The following is an 18,250-nucleotide window of genomic DNA, read 5'->3' as shown; positions in this document are numbered from 1 at the left end:
CTAGTCTCTACTACTCACTCTCTAGTACTCTCACTCTACTACTCACTCTTTACTACTCACTCTCTACTACTCTCTACTACTCACTCTCTACTTCTCACTCTCTACTACTCTCTACTACTCACTCTCTACTACTCACTCTCTACTACTCGCCCTCTACTACTCTCTACTACTCACTCTCCTGCTCACTCTCTACTACTCTTTCTCTACTACTCTCTACTACTCACTCTACTACTCACTCTCTACTACTCTCTACTATTCTCTCTCTCTGCTACTCACTCTCTACTACTCACTCTCTACTACTCTCTACTACTCACTCTCTACTAGTCACTCTCTGCTACTCTCTACTACTCACTCTTTCCTACTCTCTACTACTCACTCTCTACTGCTCTCTACTACTCACTCTACTACTTACTCTCTACTACTCACTCTCTACTACTCACTCTACTACTCTCTACTACTCACTCTCTGCTACTCTCTCTACTGCTCTCTACTACTCTCTACTACTCACTCTGAACTCTCTATTACTCACTCTCTACCTCTCTACCTCTCTCTACATGCACACATATACACATATATATATATATGCATATATATGCATATGCATTTATATATATGTATGTGTGTATATATCTATACATACATATATTTGAATTTGAATTTGAATTTAAAAAACATTTGTATAGCGCGCTTCTACCACGCGGTTTCTTGGCGCTTTTGGATTGCGAGGGGACAACAGGGGCGGAGGGAATCTAGACATTGTAGGCTCGGGAGAAGAGCAGGGTTTTAAGACCTTTCCGGAACTCAGTGTAAGAAGATGTCATGCGGAGTTCCGTCGGAAGGGAGTTCCAGAACGCAGGAGCGAGAACTGCAAATTTTGTTCCGCCCGCCTTTTTCTTTCTGAAACGGGGGGTGGTTAGCAGTGCCTGATGGGTGAATCGAAGCTCTCTGCCCGGTGTATAGGGCTTGATGGCGGAGCAGATGAACTCCGGGGCGGTGCCCATTTTGGCCTGAAAGGTGGTACAGCTAAGCTTGAACAGGGCTCGCTCTTTCACCGGCAGCCAGTGCAGTGCCTGCAGTAAGTGGGTAGCACGGTGGAATTTGGGCAGGCCGTGGATCAGGCGGGCGGCCTGGTTCTGCACTAGCTGCAGACGGTGAATGGCGTAGGCTGGGGCGCCGTTGTAAATGATGTTACCATAGTCAAGGCGCGAGAGCACCATAGCCATCACTATGATCTTTAGGGCAGGTAGAGAGAAAAAGCGTATGCATGCATTTATATATAAACATATATAATCTGCATATCTATATAAATACAAATATAAATGCATGCATACATATACATATATGCATACATATTCTTTACACATGTTGTCCGGAGACGAAACGAGGGGGCGACCGTGTCAGAGAATTGAGACGCTTAGAATCAAAGCTGATATTAAAATAGCACACTATGACAACTATAAGCCACCACGGGGATGAAGAACTGTCGGTTCATTTAGGGTAATTCGATCACCCACTTTGAGATTGTTTAACGTGTAAACATCAAAGAAATTGTTGAGTAATTAGCTCAATTATTGATTTTAATGTTAAATGATTTGATGAGAAATCGTTTTTTACCCTCACTGTTTAGATTAGGTTTTTAGTAGATTTGTTGATGCACTTTGATTATGATTATGAATTAATCTGACTGTTAATCAGACTATTTATATTGGGCAGATTAACAGCCATTATGACAGCAAGTGGAAGGCAAGAGAGCGAAACATTTCTAATTATAAAATTGACGCAAAAGTGATCTATTCTCATGACATTGTAGCGTATGGTAAAATACATGACGAATGATGAAGGAAAACATGGACATTAAGAATCAATGACTAGCCACTGGGGCAGTATGTAATGAAGTGACGAACAAGGGCTCTCGTGCCCCAAATGCGTCATCCTGTCAGCTGGGTTAAAGAATAAAATAACATCTTGCCTGCATCCAGAGGTCCGTCTCTCCTTCCTCGTCGTGTGTGGGAAGTGGTTGGAGTTTACGAATGTGAATATATATATATATATATATATATATATATATATATATATATATATATATATATATATATATATATATATATATATATATATCCATAACTCATGCATGTCAGAATTTTTTAATCAAAGAGAAGAGGATTTGAGAAGTCACTCAAAATGTGCCCTAATTTTTCTTTCTGCAGCACTAATCATACTTTCTATGGCAAAATGAACCCCCTCATTTTGTTCCTTTTTAAATTAAATGTTTTCAGACTTACCACTTCATTCCAATCAAGATGGCTTCTGGTGTGCCATACTTTTGTCATAAGTAAGACTGTTAGCGCTCTAGTTGTTCTTTAGAACACTCTGGGACATTCTGTCATTGGGCTATACTTGGGCTACATCTGGGTGATATTTGGGCTACATTTGGGCTCTTTTGTCTCTGGTGGCCATCTTGGGAGACTGCATGTCAGCATTTTTTAAATGAAATAGAAGAGGATTTAAGAAGTCACTCAAAATGTGCCCTAATTTTTCTTTCTGCAGCACTAATCATTCTTCCTATGGCAAAATATACCCCCTATTTTTTTTCCTTTTTAAATTAAATGTTTTAAGAGTTACCACTTTATTCCAATCAAGATGGCTTCAGGTGTGCCATACCTTTGTAATAAGTAGGACTGTTAGCGCTCTAGTTGTTCTTTAGAACACTCTAGGAGGCTGCAGTAGAACACAAAGGAATCAACTGACAGTCTCTGTCCTTGTTGGATGCACATGTTGTACTGAGAATGTCAGACTTCATTCTCACATGACTGAGAAAGATAATGTGAATTTACAGAAAATATGCTTTCAGTTTAGCTTATAGATCCCCTTCCAAACCACTGTGGGAAAAGCATTAGATAATAGGTTTCTTTCAAACATGATTCATGATATCCCAGCAGAAGGCTTTTTCACATGGTAAAATCACCTTAGAACACACCACAATTCCTAAAATGAGTATGGTACCATCAACAAATGATTTATAATGTAACTAAAGTCTTAAAACCTTCTATTTACTGCAATGCTTTTTAATGAGGTGCTATCATGTACGCGTACCCCGCAATTTGAAAAAAAATAAATACAATTTGTGGGACCCCCTGAGCAGGCCTAGGGGGTCAGGGTGCTTCTACCCTGCTCCGTTTGCGTGTTTTGCACCTTTGTTTTTCTGCTTTCCTGTGCCTCAGTCTACCGAGGCACAAGATGGCTGCCAAAACTTTCTGGTTTGGAGTGTTGACAGACATTGGCAGCCAATCAGCATGCAGCTCGTGCTTGGAATAGTACAGAGTACAGTAAGCTTACAGTAAGCTTACAGTAAGCTGCTATAGATATATATATATATGTTCTCTTTTGATTTTCTCAGGAACTACTGGAGGGATTTACACCAACAAAAGGCACTTCTGCGTACCAGTCCCTACAATTTTGCCAAGTTTGGTGTAATTCCGTTCAGCGGTTTGGGCTGTAGCCGTGTCTAAACGTCCTATGGAAATTAACATGGGGAAAACACGTTTTGGGACCCCCCTTTTTTCTCAGCCCCCGCTTGACGAATCCCCTCCAAATCTTTCAGGGAAGGAGCAGAACTGAGCTGTCCAAAATTTAGGAAAATTGCACGCAAATTCCTCAATCGACGCCAAAGTTTTTCCAAATAGAATGTTGCAGATTTCCTATCGAAACTAGGTCCTAACTATATATACCTACTGGCGACCGCCAGTAGGTAATATATATATATATATATATTATATCCAAGAATTCTCCTCAGTTTACGACGAAATGTAGGACACCCAAAGATTCTGTAACGGCATTTTATTCAAGCAGAAGAAAAAGTCTCACGACGCGTTTCACCACTTAAGGCTTGATCACGTTACAGAAGCTTTGGGTGTCCTACATTTCTTCGTAAACTGAGGAGAATTCTTGGATATAATTCGTTAGCCTGCCGGTGGCTAAGCTGGACCGCCACAGACAGCCGTACTCGTCTACCGGCATTAGTGGAGAATATATATATATATATATATATATATATATATATATATATATATTTTACCTACTGGCGGATTCGTCAAGCGGGGGCCGAGATAAAAGGGGGTCCCAAAACGTGTTTTCCCCATGTTAATTTCCATAGGGCGGTCGAACTCACTTTTAGCCCGAGCGGCTGAATGGATTTCCACCAAACTTGGCAAAATTGTAGGGACTGGTAGCCCGATGTGCCTTTGCTATGTCTCAAGATAAGTGCTCCAGTGGATTTTGAGTAATTTAGGTTAAAAAATATATATATATCTATGGCCACGCCCCGGTACGCACACCGGGGAGCGCTCTGGGCGCGCCACGCGCGGTGCGCACGGAAAGCTGATTGGCTCTCAGGTGTCTGTAAACATTCAAAACAGTCCGGAGCTGCCGCCATCTTGTGTCTCGGTAGGATAGAGACACAAGAGGGGCCAAAAACAAAGGGGGAAATAACCAAAAGGGGGCAGGGCAGACCCCCCCAGACACCCTAGGTTTGATGTGGGGGACATAAAAGGGCCCCGGCGCTGATAACAAAAAAAAAACAATTTTCGCGGGGGCAGTTACTGGTACGTGCCCCGGTACGCGTACCGTGGAGAAAAAAGCATGACAGAGTTTCCCAAAAAAGTTGCATTTTTTTATACATTAGAGGTAGTTCTAAAAAGAACTGTTGTTTTTATTCTTTTTGTTGTTTTATATTTTTTTATTGTTTTTTTTAAATTGTTTTACTTTTTTTGACTTTTCTGAACATTTTTTTTTGTATTTTTTAAGGGGAGAAACAAAAAACAGGGAATTCTAAAGGGCTCAACAGGAGCAAAAAAAAAAGCAGAAAAAATTAATGTTTCCTTGGGCACTTGTGGTTATCCCAAGCACGGTTAATAAGTGTGATGCATTGCTCTCCATAGCATATTGTTTGTCCACAAAAAATACAATCCATTTTAAAATTGGAAAACTTGGTTTGTATGGTGGAGCACATCTCCCTAACTTCCGGTCCTGATGGGGTGGAAACATTAGTTTGGGAGGTGCTGGCAGAAGATTGGACAGGGTTTCTGGCCAGTTCCCTGACCTCTGCCCTAGCATAGGTATTTGGATGCTTCCGTTGCATGTGTCTGATCATGGTGTGGTTTCCAAAGGAGTATTTTTTGTTGGGATTCCCCCTTGATAGCTCCTGATGACATATTAAGCAGGTTGCCTTAGGCGCATTTACTTTTTTTTTGTCCTTGGGGATTGAAAAAAATTGCCAGATGATGTGCTCTTTAGGTTTGTAGGTAATATTGTCCTCTGGGACGAATCTCCTCTCCTCCTCCTCCTCATCCTCCTCCTCTTCTTGATCTCCACCACTGTGAAGTTGTGGTGGTCTTTGTGGTGGTGGTGGTGGTGGTCCAGAAGATCCAGCAGCTGCAGCTAATGTAGCCATTTTCTACTGAAATAACTGCAGGTCTACCTCTCTCAAAGCACAAAGGTAGAATGAGGAAAAAAGGTGGGGTCTTTCATCATTTGGAAAAGAAAACTGTTCTGAACCAATGAAAAGTGTTATTTTTAGGTCACATGACCTGGCCTTACATCATTAGGAAACCAAAAGTGAAATGAACCAATAAAAAGTTTTATTCTCAGGTCACATGACCCGATGCGCTTACGCTACGCGCCCAGGGCCGCGCCGTAGTGGCGCCCCAGAGCACGCTTGGGGGCATCAGGACGTTGCGCGATCGTATGCGCTCGCGTGCTCCCAGGTGCGCTTATGCAGTGCCTCATATGATGTATCACACGGTTACGCAAAACGTCACGATGTTGTTTCCGTACGCGAGAATAGCGCTAACGGGACGCTCACCGGTACGCGCCCCGGGGCGTGCCAAAGCACTGCGCTTACCCGTGCGTTCACCGGTACGCGCCCCGGAAGCACTCCGGGGCAAAAAAAAAATTACATAAATATACAATATAAAATTTGTTCGAAAAATCTTTACTTTTTATACCTATAGAGAAATGCTATTAAAAAACCATTGAAATTCACTGAAAAAAACATAGGTTTCACACCAGTTATAGTTAGGAATTAGCATTTAAAAAACCTATTACATTCACTGAAAAAACCATAGGTTTGACACCAGTTATAGTTAGCTGGAAATTTTACGGACATAAAACCATTGAAATTCCCACGTTATAGTTAGTTGGACTCACTATAACTTGCGCGTGTAATGCACTGCTGATGACATCACATATTACATCACTCATGACATGGTCAGTGACATCACTCATGACATCACTGATGACACCATCCTTGTGACAGAGTGACAGACCTCCTTTCACTGTAAAGTAACCCTTGAAACACATATTCAAAAATAGAAACTAATATTTTCAAAAAAGTGGAGATACCCATACCAGTTACAACAACCAATTCAGTAATTCCACCATTTATATACACATTCACTCATTCATCAACAGTTCTATCTTGTCACTCATACATATACTCACTCATCATATGTTGTGATACACATATACATCCTGTAACACACCGACAGTCTTCCAAAAGTTGCTCACACACATACTCACACATGCAAATAAACTATTGAACATCCATTTATTTGCATATACAGCTATACACACACTACCACCTTACTTCTAAGGAAACTTACACATACTCTCACATATACTCACTTATATACATCAATACTCACATATACTAGATTAAAACAGATGTAGTTACTGATACAGACACTTGTGAGACAGTCATTCACTTACTAACACACACATATACACACTCATCCATCCATACAGTCCTGCACATATGGCGTCTTCCAAACACATAAACAGTGAGTCAGTCATTGATGCATCTATGTACTAAGTAATACCCCCACCAAACCATACAGACACTCATACTGATACTAAAAAAACATCTAATAACCCATATACACACACATGTAGCTACTCACCAACCCATGCAGCCACTTATGCACAAAGTGAAACACTGATACAAACATTTAAATATTTAAACAATACTCGCTAATATATGTATTCACTAAAATACACTTAATAAGCCAGTACACCAATCAATTTTTTTTTTTAAAAACATCCATTAAGACACTTATTTAAACATTTATTCTTCCATCGACCTTTACATATACATATATAAAACATATTTATTTTTCGGAAAGACACACATTCACTGGATGGTGTCATCAGTGATGTCATGAGTGATGTCACTGACCATGTCATGAGTGATGTAATATGTGATGTCATCAGCAGTACATTACACGCGCAAGTTATAGTGAGTCCAACTAACTATAACGTGGGAATTTCAATGGTTTTATGTCAGTAAAATTTCCAGCTAACTATATCTGGTGTCAAACCTATGGTTTTTTCAGTGAATATATATATATATATATATATATATATATATATATATATATATATATATATATATATATATATATATATATATATATATATATATATATATATATATATATATATATTCACTGAAAAAACCATAGGTTTCAGGTCATATATAGTTGGAGTTAGCATTTAAAAAACCTTTGAATTTGCTCCTATATAGTTAGTCGTACTAACTATATTTCGCGCACCCGCAATCCACTGCTGATGATGTCACATATTACATCATTCATGACATGGTCAGTGACATCACTGATGACATTACTGATGACATCATCCAGTGACTGTGTGTTTCTGTAAAGTTTAAATATGTTTTACATATTGAAGAATGAGTGATGTATAAGTGTCTGGATGAAAGATTTAGTAGGTACATGACTGAATGTATGAGTGAGTGATTAAATGTGTCTTACTGAATGCATGGGTTAGGGACTAAACTGTCTGAATGTGTGCATCAGTATGTCTGTTGTTTTGTAAGCTACTGCATGTGTTGATCAGTAGCTATATGAGTCGCTATATGTGTTATTGATTGGTTGCCCGAGTATTTGTATGGGAGACTGAGTGTGTGTGTAGGTAGCTGGCATATATAAATGACTATACATAAGAGCCACTGATTGTGCGAGTGGCTGTATGGATCATTGTGTACTTGTATCAGTAATTGTATATCAAAGTAAGTATGTGTTAGTATATGTTTGAATAAGTAAGGTGTTGTGTGTATAACTGTATAGTTGAGGAAATGAAAGTGTGATTGATTCTTTGCATGACTGACTAGATGTGTGAGTAACTCCATGGATGAGTCGCAGAGTGTGAGTGTCTGTATAGGTGTTTGAGTGCAGATGATAGTGTGGTATTGATGAGTGTCTGTTTGTATGAGTGATTCTATAGGTGAATGAGTGAATGTGTGTGTAGACCTAGGAATCAGTGAGTGCGTATGTAGTAACTGGTATTAGTGTGTCAATGGTTTCAAGAATGGTAGTCTGTGTTTAACACTGGGTGTATCAAAGGTTATATTAGAGTGTGAAGAGGTGCATCGTATTATCACATGAATTATATCATCAGTGATGTGATCAGTGATGTTAATTGAGATTCCATTAGTGATGTCATCAGTGATGTCATTTGAGATGTCATCAGGGATGTCATCAGTGATGTCACTGATCATGTAATGAATGATGTAATATGTGACATCATCAGCAGTGGATTGCGGGTGCGCGAAATATAGTTAGTACAACTAACTATATAGGAGCAATTTCAATGGTTTGTTAAATGCTAATTCCTAACTATATATGACCTGAAACCTATGGTTTTTTCAGTGAATATATATATACTGGTTGGTGGTTGCCAGCAGGTTGTAATAGTTAGGTCTGCTTTTCCATAGACAGAGCATTTTTTGGTTTGCTAATAACTTTTGCGCAGTTTGATGAACCTTCGCAACACAGTTTCTGGAAGGTCCAATGGGGGCTGAAAAAATAGAAGGGTCCAAAAACAAAATCTCTATGCAATTTCCATAGACTTCGATACGACAGGTGTTGGCAAAATCTGCTCAAGAGAATTACATCAAATTGGCAGGAAGGTAGATTGTGCTTTTTGTGAATTGGGTGTGAATCCATTCAGTGGTTTTTGAGATATTAAGGGCCAAAAGTAATTGTATATTTTGGCAGGGGTAGAAAGTGTGTAAAGGTATTAGCATCCCGGTGCTCCAACAAGGGGGGGGGTCACAGGGTGAGCTCACGCTAGAATCTCCCATTTGATATCATCCTGTAAACGATAAGGGCCCGGGGAGCATGGTGAACTCAGATAACACCTCTCTAAACACCCTGAGTACCATGTCCAGAGCAACAAACAGCACTGATTTTAGCAGACAGCATCTGATGGCCTCAGGGGAATGTGATGCCCTCAATATGACAAAAGAGGGCTGTGACAAAAGGCTGAACGAGGCCCATAGGCACCAGAGGCCTGTTGCTGAGAGATGCCCATACCCTGAGACTTGGTGCAATGGAGTAGCAAGAGAGCCCCCCCACAAAGATGCCTCGAAGACTGACCCTATGGCATGGGGGTCATTACCCAGTGGCGCTATGGGTCCTTGAGCCTGGCAGGATGCTTGACTTTGTAGCACGGACCCACCTATCCTGAACATCAGCAGCTCAAAGTGGAAGGACAGAGGAGGTACCCTGAATTGATTCAGAGGTTAGCATGCTCAGGCTAGATACCCCACCGGCCTGCATGGTGCCTACTGCCTGCCCGTGTGGCAAAGGGTGAGAAGTTGTGGTGGCTGAAGCCCCCTGGAAGATGCGTCCCGGGGGCACGGAGTGCAGACGATCTCATTTCCTGTTCAGACAGAAGGGGGAGCGACACCAACAATCATAAAGGCCAGCATCAGAGGGTGATCTGGCAGTAATGGGAGCATAGAGTGGACAAGAGGCGTGGAGGACATATGACCCATCAAAGCCGTCAAGCAGCACACCGCAGTCTGGCTTGCAACCACTACCCCAGTCTCTCTCCCACAGTACCAAACCAAAGACTACTTTTCCTCCATTCACAAACTATCCTACACTGGCTATGGAACCTTCATGCCCTACAGTGCGGAGCTCCCCCGCTTTCCAAAGCCAGAGCCCAGCACGAGCTCAACAAGGCTCCAGGATCCATCATGCCGCCTTTGCCCACCACAACCCAGCCTTCTACCCATATGGTCATCACCAGCTCGGGGATCCCTCCACCGCAAGAACCCAAGCAATAGTGAGAAGAGCATGCTCTGTAAATATGTAAAATATAATTTTCCAACCTTAATCACTTCAACTCATCTTAAAATGTAATCTTGAGTGAATTTGCAACTTGTATATATATAACTCTAACCACAAGTATCTATAGTAGACATATGTACTTACTATCATTCTTTTTGAATTTAGAGTTTATCTCTTTCGTATCTTTTATGTAATGCATGTACTCTGAAGTCCTTATGTAATGTAACTGGTTCTAGTGCAAAGCATTCTGACACCTTTGGGTAAAGTTTGCGCTATATAAAAACGCATAAATAAATAAAAATAGGTAGGAATATAGGTACAAACGTAAAGGCAGGCTTACAGATAGTAAGTTATGGACAGCAGAAAGAGAAAAAAGTGTGGCTAATGAAAACCCCAAAATTACAAAGACTAGCTAAGGATCCTACCCCCAAATTTTAGAAGAGATTACCTTCTTAGTATTTAAGGGCCTGGAAAATGAGTTGATCACTAAACATGAGGCAGACTTTCTTACCCAGAAACAACCCAAGGAACCTTACTTCTACAACCTCCCCAAGGTCCACAAAAAAGATTCCTGCTTCCTCGTAGGCCCATAGTGTCAGGCATTGGGTCCATCCTGGAACCTTGGCACAATATTGTGAGGTATTCTTTTGACCTTTGGTGAAAAAATGCCTACCTTACTACAAGACACAAAATATGTCCTGAATCTGATAAAAGACATGCTTTTAACAGTAAAAGAGAACTACCAGCCAGCTTGGATGAAGAGTCCTTATACACCAACATCCCTCAGAATAACACCCTGGATATATTTGACAAAATCCTGAGCGAAACAAAGTGTGACTCTATAACCCCACCCATGTTTATACTTGCTCTGTCTCACCTTGCACTAACATGCAACTAAAACATTTCCTCCAGGCACATGGGACATCCACAAGGAGCACATTTGCCCCGAGTCTGGCATGCCTTTACATCCACTCCTTCGAATCAGAGTCTGTTTTACACCATACTAACCCATTTCCGGATAAGTCACAAATGTGGAAATGCTACATACATGACGTGCTCCTTATTTGGACTGGTACTAAGGATGAGGCCCATGAGTTCAGATTGTGGCTTAACACATTGAAGGCTTTCTTGCAGTTCACAACCACCATAGTAGGAAATGAGTTACCTTTTCTGGAACTCCAAAAAAAACAATGAATATCTGAAACCTGAGGTATTCCACAAGCCAAAAGATCAAAACAATCTCCTACAGTTTGAGAGTTTTCACTCAGGTGCACGACAGGAAAACTTACCAGTTGGACAGTTTTTGTGCTTAACATGCAATTGTTCAGAAATAGAGGACTACAAGTTACATGCCAGGAAACTCTCTACAAAACTATCGGAGAAGAATACCCACTAACCTGATAAAAAGAGCGAATGAAAGACCCATTATCAACAAAATTTGGAGTATCCTACAGTCAGGTAGGCTGAATTTAAGTAAACCCATGCACTCCTTCAAGAGAGCAAGGAACATCAATGGAAAAACAAGTACACACCCGCCCCAAAAGAACAGCGGAACAGACTGATCAGACTACCCTCTGGAATCTACTTCTCCAGGTCGGTCATTTGCAATGTGGGAATTTCCGTGTGTGTCCGCTCACAAAAAGAACTAAAGAGCTGGATATCAGCTTAAGTACACCATGGAGACTTTGAGAGTCTGATGAATTGTAACGCCAAGAACGTATGTAACATAATACAATGGCCACGCAATCTAATGCACATTGGCATGACAACCAGATGTGTGTGAACCTGCATTACTGAGCACCAGACTACCATCAGATGCAAACGTGGTGCTACAAAACTGATGAAGCACTACATAGATAGATGACATGGTGAAGACAAGATTGAATGGTATGTACTTAAAAAGTTGAAACTGTCACACAAAGATATCACCAAACCTCTTCTGATCTTTGAGCAAAGATGAGTTTTTAAGCTGCGGATGGACCTCTGCTGACTTAACAATGACATATCTTGGGGAAATATAAGTACATGACCTTAGGATAAAACATGATAATTGTCATTCTTTGACACATGAATGCTCTTCTTTGCCCCCCCAAAATGTTGGGCTAACCTGCTTGTAGGCATATGCGTGAAAAAACCAGGGCTAGCCAACTAGCCTACACCTTTTAAAACTGATGCCACTTCACAACTTTTAATTGTCAAATATGCCATTTAAAAGATTTAAGCCAGAGTTCTATTATCATTGGGGGAGCTGACTGGGAGCAAGGGTGTGAGCAGGGAACTATTTTTCCCCACCTCTCCCACCATGCTCCCTACGATTTATTTACAAACGCCCCAGCTTTGTGCAAAGGATAGTCAGCCTACTACAACTAATAGGGTCCCACTCTCTGGGGAAACCTAAACACATCCTGCAGGGGAGGAGTACTGAAAACAAGACTACAATTCCTAACTACTGCACTGCACATGATGCTTGCGTGCTACGCATCATGTGGGTCGCTATGAATGCAGCATCCACACTTAGTTAAAAAGCGGAGCGGCCGCAGACCCAAGCCAAACTCGCTCAGGTGGAACTGCACGATGGGCGTTTTGATGTAGTAAGTGGTGTTTGTGTGTATGCCAGGGAGCCTCCTATCCCGGGTACGGTCTCAAGCCTTGAAATGTGTTACCTCTATGGCTCTTGACCAAATGTACGTCGTATATGCGTGTTCCTCTTTCACCTATCACATGTGTTATTTTGTAGCAGCATGCTGTGCGTAGTCACTTGTTTGCGCGCAGCAAGATCACAATTTTAATATCTGTTCTTGTAGGGAAGTCCTATTTATTGTCCTTTCTCGTAGTTTAATCTCATAGGTTATGATAACTAAATCTACCATCAGGTAGGACTCAAAGTCAAAGTCAAAGTCAAAATCAAAGCATTGCTTTATTCGGTTAAAAAGTTTAAAACCATCAAAGCACACCACAATATTACATTTCACAGTTGATCCTATTAACATACAACAGTGACACATCTAAATACATTATAATAATAAAAGTGCTTTACATTTGGCAGACACATGAGCAGGATAAAAAATTTGTCAAACACTGAAGATTGTTAGCTTACTAAAAAATCTAAAATTCATATAAAAATTGTCACAGCATAAAAAATCTTTAAAATACTGGGGACTGCATTCCAGATGGGGTGGAGAGAGGGGCTTTAAGGTATCGATAATTTCTTTCTGCATCTCATCGCCCCAGTAATATAACTCGACACCCCAAAACATACCACAGTGGTCCCAAGCATTTGTAGGTAGACCAACGCTGGTCTGACCTGCTCAAAATTATACCCTCTTAACAGTGGCAAAATTAATTTCTTACGTAGTGATACGTAAAACTTACAGAAAAAGATCATGTGGAGCACGTTTTGCTCAGAATTATTGTCACATGGGCACGGCCCCAAAGCCCCACTATTAGCAAACCCTCTGGGAAAAGACAACAGCCATGGTAGCATGTTATGCTTAAACCTTAGTAAGACAAACAGATGGAATGGCTTGCTTACAAAGGTTAGGTACGGCTGTATCTCTCTCCCTGTACTTAGCATAACAACATTTCTGACCGAGGGTTTGACAAATTCCTCTTCCTCCCTTTGTAGCATCGCCCTGATTAAAAATTGGGTTGTTACTGCCCTAATTGCAATTTTACTTAATGCCCTAGGGTTTGTTAACAAATCAGGGCTACCCATTGCATCTGTTTGCATTTTAATATACTGGATCCAAGGTATAGCTAGAGCCTTGTCTAGGGACAGACAATCTTGGATAATTAGTTGTTTTAAATTCGGGGGTTGTTGTGCCCAGATTCTTAGCCACCCTAATATCGGTGCCACAGCGATCTGATCTGAAATCTAACCCGCCCCCAGATCTTCATGTATATTAAAAAAGGGTGCGGATTGAGGAAACAACAACACTTTTCTAAAAAAGACATTTTCAACAGTTTGGATCACCCTTGCTTTAGTATAACCCCATACCTCACTCCCATATGAGACCATGGGCACACATTTAGTGTTGTAAATTTTCATGAGGGCCGGGAGAGGCTTACAGCCTAAGCGTTTCGCAAAGCCCAGCAGGGCTCCTGTGGCCTTCTCTAGTGTGTTTTTCTTCAAAACGCGTTGCATGGCCATGTCCTTCTGTCATCAAACACAATGCCCAGGTATGGGAAGGTGGGGACTTTAATGAGCGCCTGTCCTTTACAAAAAAATTATGCCTTTTTCACCTGTCCGCTGCCTAACGACATGACATGTGACTTTTTAAAATTGGTTTTCAGATCCAGTGAGTCCATAAAATCAATAAAACAGTCTAAAAGCGATTGTAATCCTCTTGCTGTCCTAGCCACTAACACAGCATCATCTGCGTAAAAAAGAGTGGGGATCTTTTTTTGGCCAACTCTCGGGATGTCCTTGCATGCTGAAGTTAGAGCAGTGCCCAGCTTATTAATATAAAGTGTAAAAAGCAGGGGAGCCAGGATACACCCTTGTCTTACCCCTCGCTTTACTGGCCAGGCATCCGTCAGGTTCCCGTTTTCATTATAACAAACTGCTGCGGTGGTGTTCTCATAGATAACTGCTAGGAAGGATATCAGTATGGGGTCCAACCCTATGTCAAACAGGGAAGTCCAAAGTTTTTGCCGATTTACAAGGTCGAAAGCAGTGGACAAATCCATAAAAGCTAGATGTATGTCCCCCTGCTTTGATACCATGTACTTCCCTATCACGAGATGTAAATTGAGGCATTGACCCACAGTGCCTCTCCCTTTTCTGAATCCGTACTGCAGATCAGAGATGACGGCATTCTCTTCCAACCAGTTTGTCAGCCTCTCTAGTATGACTTTTCCCATTATTTTAGCCGCCGAGCCCAAGAGAGAAATCGGCCGGTAAAACGCCGGGTCCTCTCTTGAACCCTTCTTGAATATTGGGACAGCAACCGCTTTGGCCCAGGACACTGGAGGGCCCACTTTAGTAGCTGCATTAAAAACAGAAGTTAAAATCTTTGCCCAATATTGCGGATCTGACCTGTATAGGTCTGCCGGCATCCAGTCCGGTCCTGGGGCTCAATGGCATCCAAAACTTCTTCCTCAATAAAATTTAATTTTCATGCCCATTCAGAATCACCTTGAATCGTGAGAGATGAATTATTTATGTCTGCATAAAGACCACCAAAATGCTCCACCCACTTTTCTGGAGAGATGATATAATCCTTGTTTGTATTTCCTATCTCATTAAACAAAGGACTGTTAATCACTTTCCAATCAATCAATCAATCATAACACTTGTATAGCGCGCTACTCACCCGGAAGGGTCTCAAGGAGCTTGGAGGAAGGGGGCCGCTACTGCTCAAACAGCCAGGTCTTGAGTTGTCTCCTGAAGGCGAGGTGGTCCTGGGTCAGTCGAAGGTGGATGGGGAGGGAGTTCCATGTCTTGGCCGCCAGGTAGGAGAAGGATTTACCTCCGGCGGTGGCTCTTCGGATACGTGGTACGGCGGCGAGGGCGAGGCTAGCGGACCGTAGCTGGCGGGTGGGCGTGTGGAAGCGGTCAGGCAGTCGTTGAGGTACTTGGGGCCCAGGTTGTGGAGAGACTTGTGTGCGTGGGTGAGGAGCCTGAACGTGATCCTCTTGTTGAAGGGGAGCCAGTGCAGGTTCCTCAGGTGGCCGGAGATGTGGCTGCGTCGAGGGATGTCCAGGATGAGTCGGGCGGAGGCATTCTGGATGCGTTGGAGTCTTTTCTGTAGCTTGGCCGTGGTTCCGGCGTAGAGGGTGTTTCCGTAGTCCAGACAGCTGGTGACAAGGGCCTGGGTGACCGTCTTCCTGGTTTCGATTGGGATCCATCGGAAGGTCTTGCGGAGCATGCGGAGGGTGTGAAAGCATGAAGAGGAGACGGAGTTGACTTGTCTGGTCATCGAGAGGGAGGAGTCCTTTCCAGAATTGCGTGCTACTTTTCAGGACAGTCACTTTGGAAAGTTCCTCCCAAGCCATATCTTTTAGCTCGATTTTTCTTCATTTAATAGCCTTCTTGTAGACCCTTCTTGCCTCAGCAATCCTCTGGGGATCCTTATCTGATTCTTTTAATACTTCAAGGAGCACCCTGTGGGTGTCAGTACTGGCTTGGTTAAACCAATTTTCCAATTTCTTTGGCCTAACTTTACTTTTCCCAGTCAGATTGGTTGCTACCTGTTCTGTGATGCAGTTAAAAGCACAGAGGATATCCCTTGGGTCTGCACTAGCACCTAAACAAGTAGTCAGGTCCTCAGATTTACTCCTGTACAGACATTCAAAGGAAATCAGTAGGAGTGATCATCTCCCACCTTAATCTTCGACCTTGGCATTTAGAGTCTATACTTAGATTTGAGATAGGGGCAGAAACAGTCTCTTTTTTGAGGGCCCTGATATTAATGTCTATCGTGAGTGGGTTATGATCACTAAATCCTCTCTGTGTGACAGTCAAAGATGCTGTTAAGTTTCTCATGAGACATGACACTAAAAAATAGTCTATAATAGACTTTTTGCCTTGCCCGTTAAACGTGGGGACAGGGTGCTGAGATTCCTCTTGATCTGGTGCAAACAGATAATGGGCTGATAAAAGACTCTCCAAAAACTGTCCACTCTTAGTGTGCTCGAAGTGGGTATTCCCAACAGGGTCGTTATCAGAATCCATGTTCTGGAAACAGTGCATGTGACAAACATGTATGTTGAAGTCGCCAAGCACTAAAATATGATAAAACATATCATTCTGTTCCTCATAGTCGTCCAGAAAGCCAGATAGAGCTCTCAAATGGTCCAATTCATCACTCCGCGTGAAAGAGTTATAAAAATTAATCACCAGGATTGTAGGCAGATTATCCCCCTCTAATCTTACTGCTAAAATGTTTTGGGAACTTGTCGCTAAAAGTTCTGCTTTATACAGTAATTTTAGACTAAATAGCAGCAAAAGCCCCCCCCCCCCCCCCCCCCCCCCAGGTAGGACTCACTTGTGTCTTGGCAATTAGTCCACCTGAGAAATTTAGGGATCCACAGCCCTAAACAATGCCCCAGACCTGTTTAGGCTATACACTAGGGCAGAAACATGTTGGCTTAAAGAGACGGGTTGAGCCTCTGTCATCATAGATACAGTCTCATTTTAGTTTTGAGATGTACCTGAGGTACCCACTTTTAAAGGTAAATTAGCAGGGAACTGCAAGGTATTTTTAATTGATCTGGCTCTCAACTTTGTCCAGTATTTTTTATCCAAGAACTCCATGATGTCAGGGTCCGCCAGAAGGTCGAGTCAGCCCTGGTGATACTGTCCTTCTAGAGTGAGGAGAGATTGTCAATGATGAAGAATGAACTACATTTCTGTGTGAGGCTTTCACTTCTATAAGAATGGTCTTCCCTCATGCTCTGACGGTATTTCTGGGATGTCCCTATTCTGGAATGTGACTTGTATACCCAAATTGAGAAATAATTGACCTTCTCTCCTTTGAAGCTACTGTACTCTTTTGTGATTGAATGAATAGCTAAAGAGAAAAAACATAGTTGACTGTACAGGGGGACAACTACCCACAATTTAGGGTGAGAGATGATGATAGAGAGAGAGAGAGAGAGAGAGAGAGAGAGAGAGAGAGAGAGAAGAAAGAGCAGATGCTCTGGGGAAGAAATAACCACCACTTTGGGAGGGATTATCCTTTAACAGAGAAACAATGGATCTGTATGGTTCTGCTAAAAATGCATTCAGGATTTTTTTTCATTATATTTCATTGTAGACATTCAGCACGATGGAAGACATATTTTAGGAATGCTGTTCTTTTGAAAAACCTAGGGAAAACAGTTACATGATACAGTTATTCTAGAACATTGTTTTGAGGGATATTTTTCTCAAGACTCACATACAACTGTTACAGAAGCTTGAAGGGTATGATAGAGGTGATTAGACATAGGATAACTTGTTAGGAATATTGGAAGCGTCCTCCTGAATTTACAATTGGTTATGTTTAGACAGCATGATCGGTTACTGGTAATGTGATTAGGATCAGTGTACATTTTCAGAAACTTGATTGCCCATTTCATTCAAATTATTGAAAATGTCTCTTGATTTGTTATCT

The sequence above is a fragment of the Lissotriton vulgaris genome, chromosome 3_1 (genome assembly GCF_964263255.1).
Source record: "Lissotriton vulgaris chromosome 3_1, aLisVul1.2, whole genome shotgun sequence".
NCBI lineage: Eukaryota > Metazoa > Chordata > Amphibia > Caudata > Salamandridae > Lissotriton > Lissotriton vulgaris.
This window is presented reverse-complemented; position numbering follows the sequence as displayed.